Consider the following 10942-nt stretch of genomic DNA (forward strand, 5'->3'; position numbering starts at 1 on the left):
TGGAAGTTGATAAGGCTTGTTTGCCTGGGGTCATTGATTTGTAGCCAAGCCAGCTCAACAAGTCCAGTTTCTATCTTATTACTTTTCACCCTTCATCAAGAGAGGCACTGGTAAGATCGCTGAATCCACAAAGCCAGTATTGTCAATTGTGATTTAAAAGAGTGTGGGATTCATTTTCTTTAACACAAGAGGGAAACCAAAGCTGACTCAACTAAGAGGAGGGCAAGAGGAGTCCTGGCTGGTGTCATCTCACCTGGAGAGGGAATTCAGAGAAGACTGGGATTTCCATTGTACAGTGTCGGGGGAATGCTAGAAGAACAGGGCTCTCATTGTTCAACGTCCAGGATTTAACTACCAGAGATGAGAGCTTCCTTTCTACTCACTACCTATGGCCCAGAGTTGCTGGGAGAGGTAATCAGACCATATGGTAACATCCTTTGAACTCTCTGGAGAGCTTGAGTGACAGTAAAGCATGAGGGATCGCTTATCAACTCTAAATCTCTTGAGTGCTCCTCTCTATCTTTGACACCTGTGCACATTCACTCACAGTGGTTCTTTCTTCATCCTGTGCTGCTGCTGTTGGTATCCAGCCCATTCAAAGCTCCCTCCAGGAAAGAGCAAATAACATTTAAACCTATGGCAGTGTCCCAAGTGTCAAAGCCAAACCTGAGAGTTTAGCATGAATTCTGCCTCTTTGCAAAGAGTAGAGTATTAACGGTACACACTAATTCCACAAACTGGAGACTATCCAGAGAGACCTTAGTCTTTAGGCAGCGTTATTGTGCCTACATTCACTTTCCCCAGGAGGAAATATGGTATTTTCCCCCGCTATATTCTCTATGTTCTTCTCCTTCATCAATCAGAAATTTTATTTGTTTTTGCATCAAAAAGGAGACTTTACAAAAGGCTCTACAGATTTTAAGGATGCTAACAAAAAAGCAAACATGAATGAAAACATTACTTTTTATTTTTTAAAGTTTTTATTTAAATTCCAGTTAGTTAACTTACAATGTAACATTAGTTTCCAGAGTACAATACAATGACCCCACACTTCCATACATCACACCTGGTACTCATCACAAGGACCCCTCTTAATCCCCATCACTCCACCACCTCCCCTCTGGTCACCATCAGTTTGTTCTCTATAGTTAAGAGTCTATATCTTGGTTAGTCTCCCTCTCTCCCTCTCTCTCTTTTTTTTTTCCTTCCCCTTTGCTTGTTTGTTTTGTCTCTTAAATTCCACGTATGAGTGAAATCATATGGTATTTGTCTTTCACTGACTGACACTGATGGGCACTTGGCCTTTTTCATAATTTGGCTATTGTAGCCTGCTATCAAATCAGGTGACATGTATCCCTCAGAGTTAGTATTTTTGTATTCTTTGGGTACATGTTACTTTTATTAGAAAAAAAATTTCTTTCCAGGAAGATCTGAGCATTGTAGATATGTGGAAGAATATGAGGTCACTTCAAAATACAGCAAGTTGAATTAAACCTCCCATTATGAGCAGTCATTCAGTCTTCCAATTAAATATCTGGGCAATACGGAAATGGAACCCATTTGCCAGTAAATAAAAACATGTTTTACTGCAACATGCTGCATTCTGAAAACATTCCCCTGACCCTCATAAGCTTAATAATCACACTACTGTCTGAATAAGATATCTTTTCTCCACCAACCTCTCCTCTGTGCTGCCTGAATATACCCCATCTGGTCAATAAATCTAAAATTCAGAGGCTTATATCCTACTTTTATTTTTCAAAATAGGGTTTCTAAAAAGGCATCATTCAAAAACACTTATAATAACATATGGATTCTTCCTTGAGAACATTACATATGCATAGACACATACATAAAGGAATATACATAAATTTGTATACATTCTTTGCTAAATTCATGAAGAAGAAAAGGCTGTCAACTATCACCATTTCTATATCCATTTACCGTTATTCTGGGGGCACCTGGGTGGTTCTTGATTTCAGCTCAGGTCGTGATCTCAGGGTCATGAGATTGAGCCTCGTGTCCAGTTCAGTGCTGGGCATGGAGCCTGCTTAGTATTCTCTTTCACTCCCTCTTCCTCTCCTCCTCCTCTCTCTAAAAAAATCACACACATTATTCCTTAAGTATTAGATAAATTAGGCAACAAGAAAAAAGGAAAAGTGCAGCATTTGGTGGTACTATGATAATTGCCTGGAGAAGCCACTACAATCCACTAAAAATTATTATAAATAATAAGAAATTGAAGTTGTCCAGGTACAAAATTAATATTGAAAATCAAAAGTCTTCTGTCCATAGACAACATCTGCTTAGAATTTATAATGGAACTAAAGATCGTGTTGAAATGAGAACAAAAGGTAAAACACATAGGAGTAACTCTAAAAACAATATGCAAGAAAAGTGTAAAATGGTACTAGGGAATCCCCCAAAAATCTTAAATGAAAAGTCATATCTATTCTTACCCAGGAAGTCTCAACATCACAAAGATTTTAATTCTTTCTAAATTAACCTAAAATGTATGCCATCCTCATAAAATATGAACAGAATATTTTTCTAACTAGAAAAGTGGTTGCCAGGACAATTCTGGGGGGAAACAGTGAAAGAAGTCTATTTTGCCAAATTTTAGCTAATTAAAAAAGTATGGTGCTGGTTCATAAATGTATTGGTAGACTAGAAGAATAGAAAATCAAGAATTTGACTCAAATTTACACAGGAATTTTGTATAAAATAAAGGTAGAATCTTAAATCAGTGAAGAACAGATGAATTATTCAATAGTGTTAAAACAAGTGGGAAGTCATCTCGGGAAAAAATTATACCTGTATTCTAAAATTAATAATAAAATAAAAACCAAGTGCCTCAAAGATTAAAATGTGAAAAACTTAAGTCCTAAAAATATTAGAAGAAAACATGAGGAAATTATTTTTATAATCTTGTAGTGGGGGAAGCCCTCTCTAATGTGTCAGACACGGAGTTGTCTGTCCATTATATTCGACACTCACTTCCCCACTTCTCGCTGACTAAATAAAACCCCAATTCTATTCAGGGGGGCAATACGCCCAACCCCCCAAAATGGGTCATGGTGGCAGGGTTCTTCACCACTTTTGTAACCTCTGCAACAATGGTGGCCGTGTGACTTGGTTTGGGCCAATGAAAGATAAGTGGAAATCTGCTGGAAAAATCTCTTAGCTTTCCCAATTAAAAAAATGGACAAACATATTGGCACCCATCCCCTTTGTAAGTCTGAAAGAAATAACCTGGGTACTAGAAGGGAAAGATTAGGAGAATAGAATAAGGGACATTGGTTCTGACATGGTTAAGTAGCTGAACCAATGCTAACAACCACCAATCCTAGATTTTTCACTATGGGATAGGAAAAAAAAATCCAATGTACTTGAGCTATTGTGTATAGACTTTTGCTTTCTTACAGTTGTATGATACTTGCACTCCATTAGGACAAACTGAGACTGCTGTAAAACTCAGAAGCCTTAAAGGAAAAGACTGAACAATTTGACAACATTTCAAATTTTTTAAATTTTTTGCTCCCAAAAAGGATATCAAAAAGAAAAATTGAGATATTTAAAGTTTACATCTCAGCCAAAGGGTTAATGTCTTTACTATATAATAAAGAGCTCACTGAATAAAAAGTAAAGAGACCATAGTCCACTAGGACGACGGCCAAGGGATACTAACAGAGCAATCACAGGGAAAGAAAAAAATACAAGGAATACAGATGACTCTTAATCCTATGAAAAGATATTCAACTTTACTCATAACAAAATAAGTGATAAAATAATTAACTGTAGTAACATCATTCCTATCAATTGATTCCTATCAATTTGTTTGGAAGATATTTAAAACAAAATTAGACAAAGCACTGTATTTTTTAGGAAACTCAAACTCTGGCATTTCCATTAGGAATGAAAACCAGAATAACCCCCAAGGAGAACAACTTATCAATGTCACAATTACAAATGTCACCCCAGCAGTTGCTCCCTGGTTACAAAACTAAAGGACTGAAAATGATCTAAACGCCCATCCAAATAGGGCTTGTTATTTAAATTATGGAATCTCTATATAAGAAACTATTACAAAGAAAGATATACCATCTGATTTCATTTATATGGGGAGTCCAAGAAACAAAACAAACAAAGCAGAAACAGACCCATAAATGCAGAAAATAAGCTTGCGGTTGCCAGAGGGGAGAGGGGAAATGGGCAAAATGGATGAAGGGGAGTGGGAGGTACGGGCTTCCAGTTATTGACTGAGTAAGTCAAGGGGAGGAATGTACAGCACAGGGAATGTGGTCAGTGCTATTGTAATAGCTCTGTAGGGTGACAGGTGGTGACCACGCTTGCGGTGAGCCCAGCGTAACACAGGGGCTTGTCCAATCACAATATTGTACACCTGAAACTAATGTCACATTGTGTGTCAACTCCACTTCAGTTTAGAAAAAGAGAGAGAAACTAAACCAATAAGACAAGTAAGAACTAAACTGATGAGAAAGATAAAAGATAGTTGTTACTCTCCCCACCACCAGCAACTCTGTAACTCTGATAGAATAAAGCTGAATAGGTATGCCAAAAAATAATAAAATAAAAATGTGAATTCCTCCTCATTTAAAAAATAAAATAGTACGGATGCCTGGGTGGCTCAGTCAGTGAAGCGTCTGCCTTGAGCTCAGGTCATGATCCTGGGGTCCTGGGATCGAGTCCTACATCGGACTCCTTGCTCAGCTGGGAGCCTGACACCCCCCTTGCTTCTGCTCTCTCTGTCTCTGACAAATAAATAAATAATGTCTTATAAAAATAAAAATAATAAAATAAAATAGTATAGTTCTTTAGAAAGGAATGAAGAAGCTCCCTTTGTATAACTGAAGAATCTTCAAGACATGTTGTTAAATTAAAAAATGAAAACGCAGGACCAAGTGTCTGGTAGGCTGCCATATTGTACTAAAATATATACCAAAAGGGAAACCACGTGACTTAGTATTAATAAAATATCTTTGATGGAATACACAAGAAGCTGGTAATGGTGGTTGTCTCTGAGAAGGGGAACTGAACTACGGGGTGTTCCGGTTCTGTAGAACTGTGTCCTGAATCTCCATACCCACAAGTTAGAGGCATAAACCATTTGATGAATCTCGCAGGCTCTGTAGGTCAAAGAATTTGGCGGGGGCAGAGGGCAGGGACTGGAGGATGACTACTTGACTACTTACTCTTTTATTTATTTATTTTTTTGATAAGAATGTGTCCCCAGAGACCTCTCCATGGGGCTGGGCCTTCCTCACAGCTTGGTAGATGAGTCAGAGTAGTTGTACTTCTGAGAGCCAACTCAGGGCTCCAAGAGTGAGTGTTCCTTCACACAGGGGAGATGCTGCATGGCTTTTTATGCCTCGCCCCCAAATCACACAGCCTCCCTTCTACCGTACCCTATGGGCTGACGCGCTCACCAGCCTACTCAGATTTAAGGAACCAGGACATAGAATTTAAAGTACATCAATTCGATAACAGTGGTTATCTCCAGGGAGTAGAATTTGGGGGAGATTTTAATTTTCCTCTTTTTGCCAGCTTTTACTTCCTAATTTCCTTAAAGGAGGAAGGACTATCTGTGTTATAAAATAAGTGTTTTAGAAAAATCAAGGCTGTCTCTTTAAAGTCTCTTCTATGGGACACCTGAGTGGCTCAGTTGGTTGAGCATCCGCCTTTGGCTCCGGTCATGATCTTAGGGTCCTGAGATGGAGCCCCGCGTCAGGCTCTCCGCTCAGCAGGGAGCCTGCTTCTCCCTCTCCCTCTGCAGGCAGAGGGAGAGGGAGAATATTCTTATATATTTTCTCTCTGTGAAATATATATATATAAAATCTTAAAAAAAAAAAAAAAGTCTCTGCTACGGAGCCATGCTTCGAATGCATTTCCTTGCGAGTTTGGAGGAGTGACGGAGTTCAGATGTACATCCCTGTATATTTCATATAAACGATCTCCACAATGAAACCCCATATGAAAAGCCTGATGGTGACATGTAACCACATGAGTGAAAGTACGCCTTATTCATCTGCTACAACTTGCCGGGTGGGTCCTGCAGGCCTAGAGAAACACTGCTCCAGTTGACTTTGCCTGGACCTTCTCCAGCTGTGTGGCTCAGCTCTGTGGGACCGACATCCTTGTCCTTGTCCTATGGGTGTGTGCTAGCCTTTTCCCTGGCTGTCGGGCCTTTACCCAAAAGCTTTTCTCCAGTCTTTGCCCCTTCTCCCCACTTTATTCTTCTGTCTTTCTGCATACCTTTGCCCTCCCCACTTTCTCTCCTCTCACCTTTTATTTTCTCCCCACACCACAACCACTCTCATATGGACTGTTATCTCATATGGTGGGGTTGGGGGACCACCTTCAATCAACAAAATGGGGTTATAGGGTTCTGTTGCCTTTTCTCAGCTACTAGTTTGGGTTTGTTTTTCTCCACATCACTTCCTTTTATTTTATCATTGGACTTAGGATGACCTGGTAGTGTCTAATTTCCTTCTTTTTTTTTAAGTGTGGTAAAATGAAATTCACTATTTTCACCATTTTGAAGTGTACAGCTAAGTAGCTTTAAGCACATTCTCGTTGTACAGCAACCATCACCACCACCCATCCCCAGAGCTTTTTCATCTCCCAAAGCTGAAACCCTGAGCCCATTAAACCAGCCCCCAGTTCCCCACTCCCAAAACCCCCAGAAACTGCCATTTCTACCTTCAACGTCAATGAATTTGACTATGCTAGGTAGTTCGTGTAAATGGGAACATACAGTAATTATCCTTTCTGTGATGGGTTTATTGCACTTAGCAGAACTTCTTCAAGTTTATCTATGTTGTGGCATGGGTCAGAATTCCTTTCCTTTTCAAGACTGAATAATATTCCATTGTTTATATACACCATGCTTGGTTTATCCACTCATCTCTCCATGGACACTGGGTTCTCAGCTATTGCTTTTCTCCAAAGTGAATAAAGCCTTTCCCTCCCCTAACTCTGGACCAAGAATACCCACTCTCCCCCCAACTCCCTCATTCCTGGTCCACGGCTCCCTCCTTCCCTGCTGCAGTGCCTCAGGATTGGATCTTGTGGCCTCATCTCACCGTTTTCCACAATGTCCTGAATGACGGGTACTATTTCCATGGCTCTCAATACCCCCCAGAACTGATGACTCCAGGCTTCTCTATCCAGACCAGACTTCATCTCATGGCCCGATGCTTACACCTACCTAAATATGTCATAGCTCTACTTATGAACATCTCAAAACCATTTCATAAGCAGATTTCTTTATTCTTCCCCATCTGCCCATCCTCAGGGTAAAAGTGACCAGAACCCTACCCTAAACTAGCCAGGAGACTAGAGCCTTTGTCTTTAAGGCACTGAAGCTTGCTGTTCTACCTCTGGACACCAGTGACCAAGGAGGGCAAGTGTGAGATTCAGAGCCGAAAATCAGGTAATTAATAGAAATTCTGTGTGTTCTACGGTAGGAGGCCGACCCAGCCCACCTCCTGTCCCCTGCCATGCTCCCAGAACAACAGGAGTCAAAAGGAAGTTCTCTGGCAAGAGACCGGAATTTTCTTCCCTGGGGAAACTAGGTGTCCCCACAGACGTAACCTTCCAACACTGATCTGGCTGGTTCATTGTGTGTTCCTTGTCCTGAGAGGCCTCCTAGTCACCGAGAATAAAGCCAGCTGTGTACATGAAGCTTTAACCCGTGCATGAGGGACTGTCTCTTGAATGTCAATAAAAAATAGGATACACGGGCCTTTAAGGAATACAGCAAGGTACCCATATTGTCTAGAAATTTAAAGATAAATATCAAGAAAATATAGGAGTTTGTGGAGCACAAGTAATAGGAGGGGACTGGTATTGTCAGTTATACATTTTTTAGTATTGTTTGATTTTTAAATGTATTTATTTCTTCTTCTGAGAGCACTGAAAGCGACCATCCTAAAAGGTCTACCCGGTCACTTAAAACCCTACCATGTCTTCCAATTACCCTCAGAATATAATACAAACACCAGTGGTAACCCCCAAGGCATGATCTGACCCCCCACCTGCCTCTTCAGCCACACCCTGCTCTATTCCACACTCTCCCTTTTTCACGAAGCTCCGGCCTCGCCATTTTCCTTTCCTTCAGTTCCTTTTCAAGAGCCACGGTCTCTGCTGCCTAAGACCTTTCCATAGGCTCTTGCCTATCCATGGAACATTTTTGCTCTTCATCTGGCTGGCTCCTTCCTGTCTTTCAGGTCTCCACATAAATATCACTTCCAAGAGAAGCCATCTCCAACCAACCTATCAAAGTAAGTCCCCTTATTATCTTTAATGTATACTTTTACTGGCTCCCTTCATGACATTTTAAAATTGCTTTTGTTTTTTATCAATCATTTGTTTTATTATTCTGCTCCCCCAGTAGAAAATTCGCTCCATGAAGGTAAGGACCATGTTCTATCTCTAGAGTCTGGCACAGGACCTGTTTGGATAAATTACATCCTAAGCTGAATGCAAATCTCAATTTCCATCTCCCTGGGCAGTTTTCCAGGCTGTACTATTCTTCAGAGTAAGCACTACCAACTTGGTTAAAGATTAAAGATGTATGACAACAGGTGCTCCCTAATAAAGGACACACATCAGCCCCACTCCAAACTGCTAAGACATTTCTCTTATGGGAGTTGAGTAACAATATATCACTTTATATTAGAGTGGAAAGAGAACAGGAAAAACACACCTACAAACTGATTCTGGTGGGGGAGCACTATTTATTTAAATTACTGAATAAATCATCCTTAGATAATAGGGAGGAACCCCTATTTTCATCTGAATCACATTAGTATGAATAACATAACAGCTTAGTACTTAATAGTAGTGATGACTATTAAAATTGTAATAATGTGAGAGAGCAAGAAATCGGAAAAAGAAAAGGAATAGGTAGGTAAAACACCCTCAACTATGTCCATCAAAGAACTTTGCAGGTGGTGAGGATATTGCTGACAAGGTGTTTGCATTTTGTGTGACCTGGAAAGAAAGACCTACTTTGTTACCTTAAAATTCGGCCCATATCACCCCATGTCACCCAACCCATGTCACAGTCCAAAATCATGGTGGCTTATTTCAAGCACTTCCCAACATGTATTTGAAAGGCAAATCATGCACTCTGTTGATGTTGAGATTTTGTTTTTATTTTTTTAAAGATTTTATTTATTTATTTGACAGTGAGAGAGCACAAGTAGGGGAAGCGGCAGGCAGTGGGAGAGGGAGAAGCAGGCTCCCTGATGAGTATGGAGCCCGATGCAGAACTCCATTCCAGGACTCTGGGATCATGACCTGACCTGAAGGCAGATGCTCAACCGACTGAGCCACCCAGGCACCCCTGATATTGAGATTTTAAAACCACAGTCTTCTTTCCTTCTTCAGGAAACAGAAGCTCAAATCCTGTTTTGAGGAGAAGGAGGGATCCAGTGATTCTTCTACATTTCTCCCAGCTCTAAAATGCAATAATTAGATTACTCATCATCTGCTGAAGGAAATTATTTAGAGATTGGGTGGTCATAAGCTATGAAATGCTCATAAGCCTGGTCATACTTATGGAATTGTTAGATCTATACAATGGCATCCTATAAAAAGGAAAGCCCAGAGGAAAGAAAGAAAATAACAAATTGTATATAAGCAGAAACTGGAGTGATGAATAACTGCTCATCATTTATTTGCTCATAAAGCAAATATTCATTAGCATTCACTACATAACTTGCACAGTGCTTGAAATGGGCAGGTGCATAAAATGACTCCCTGTGAGGATAGATTCAAAAATAAGCAATTTTAGCACAATCTGATGAATGCTATTGTAGGGTTGTAATGGTGTCACAAAATCTATGGGAACCCAGAGGGATGAGTAGTTCTACTGAGGGAGTTAAGAAAGACTTTATCAAGGAGATGACAGTTGACCTGGGCTTTGAAGGATGAATAGGAGTTTTCTGTGAAGAATGGGAAAGGAATTCAAAGGAAGACTGGAAAACAGAAAGGCTTAGAGACACAGAAGAGCACAGAAGAAAAAGAGAAAGGAAATATTTGGAATAAGTGAAGCAGGAGTACATAGGGATAAGAGACTAGAATCAAGACATGTAAGAAACTGATCATGATCTGAGCCAAAGGTAGTCACTTAACTGACTGAGTCACCCGGGTATCCCACAGTTTTTTAAAAAATATATTTTCTATTACTTGCATTGAAAAAGCCAAGGTATAATAACACACAGTAGCAATGAGTACACCTAGCAATAAGATCTTGTCTAAATACCATTCCCCACTAAAAGAGACCAGAGTTCCTTGAAGAAACATCTGTTCCAAGGTCTGGGGCCAGAAAAACATAAATTGGGCCTTGGATCTCTTGTTTTGCTCAAAGTAAGGAAGAATACAAAGTATACAAAGACCAAGAATCATGTTAAAGGGTCTCAGAGCCTGGCCTAAAGGGGCTCCCACTGAACACATTTGGGTCAATTCAGGCAATTTGCAAAAATTGATTTGGGCAGGATCATCAACAGATCCTGAGACTACTGGGTAAACTGTGTTGGACATCAGAATATTCATACCATTGCCAAGTATTACCCACAGATTGCTAATTACAAAAGGGTAAAGTTATTTTCATAGTTGAGAGATATGATTGATATTTTCTCTTTCTCTCTTCTAGGATTTTCTTTTCCCAGGATGCTAATCAAGCTTACTAACTATGGTGGCTTCCTACTGTGTCAGCCTAGCCAAGTTGGAGCCACGTTTCCCAGAATTCCCTTTCCTCTATGTCCTGAAGTAAAGCTGGTCACAAGGTAAGTTTATGAGTGATTCAGCAAGTGAACATGGAGCCACATAGTCAATGATGTGCAGTTTTCTGGCACTGAAAGTCTGTTGGCTTAAGGGCCATTCTACCCGTCTGCAACTTCATCCAGTCCTCACT

The 10942-nt window shown here is 40.2% G+C and overlaps 1 long non-coding RNA gene across 1 annotated transcript; it reads left to right on the forward strand.

The window, feature by feature from the left end:
- The first annotated feature begins 7429 nt into the window (after nucleotides 1–7429).
- Nucleotides 7430–10703, forward strand: LOC122892540. The gene is made up of 3 exons (XR_006381419.1): nucleotides 7430–7453; nucleotides 8250–8303; nucleotides 10682–10703. It is a non-coding gene; the product is annotated as an uncharacterized LOC122892540 (long non-coding RNA).
- The last annotated feature ends 239 nt before the right edge of the window (nucleotides 10704–10942 follow it).

Source organism: Neovison vison, chromosome 12 (genome assembly GCF_020171115.1).
Source record: "Neovison vison isolate M4711 chromosome 12, ASM_NN_V1, whole genome shotgun sequence".
Taxonomy (NCBI): domain Eukaryota; kingdom Metazoa; phylum Chordata; class Mammalia; order Carnivora; family Mustelidae; genus Neogale; species Neogale vison.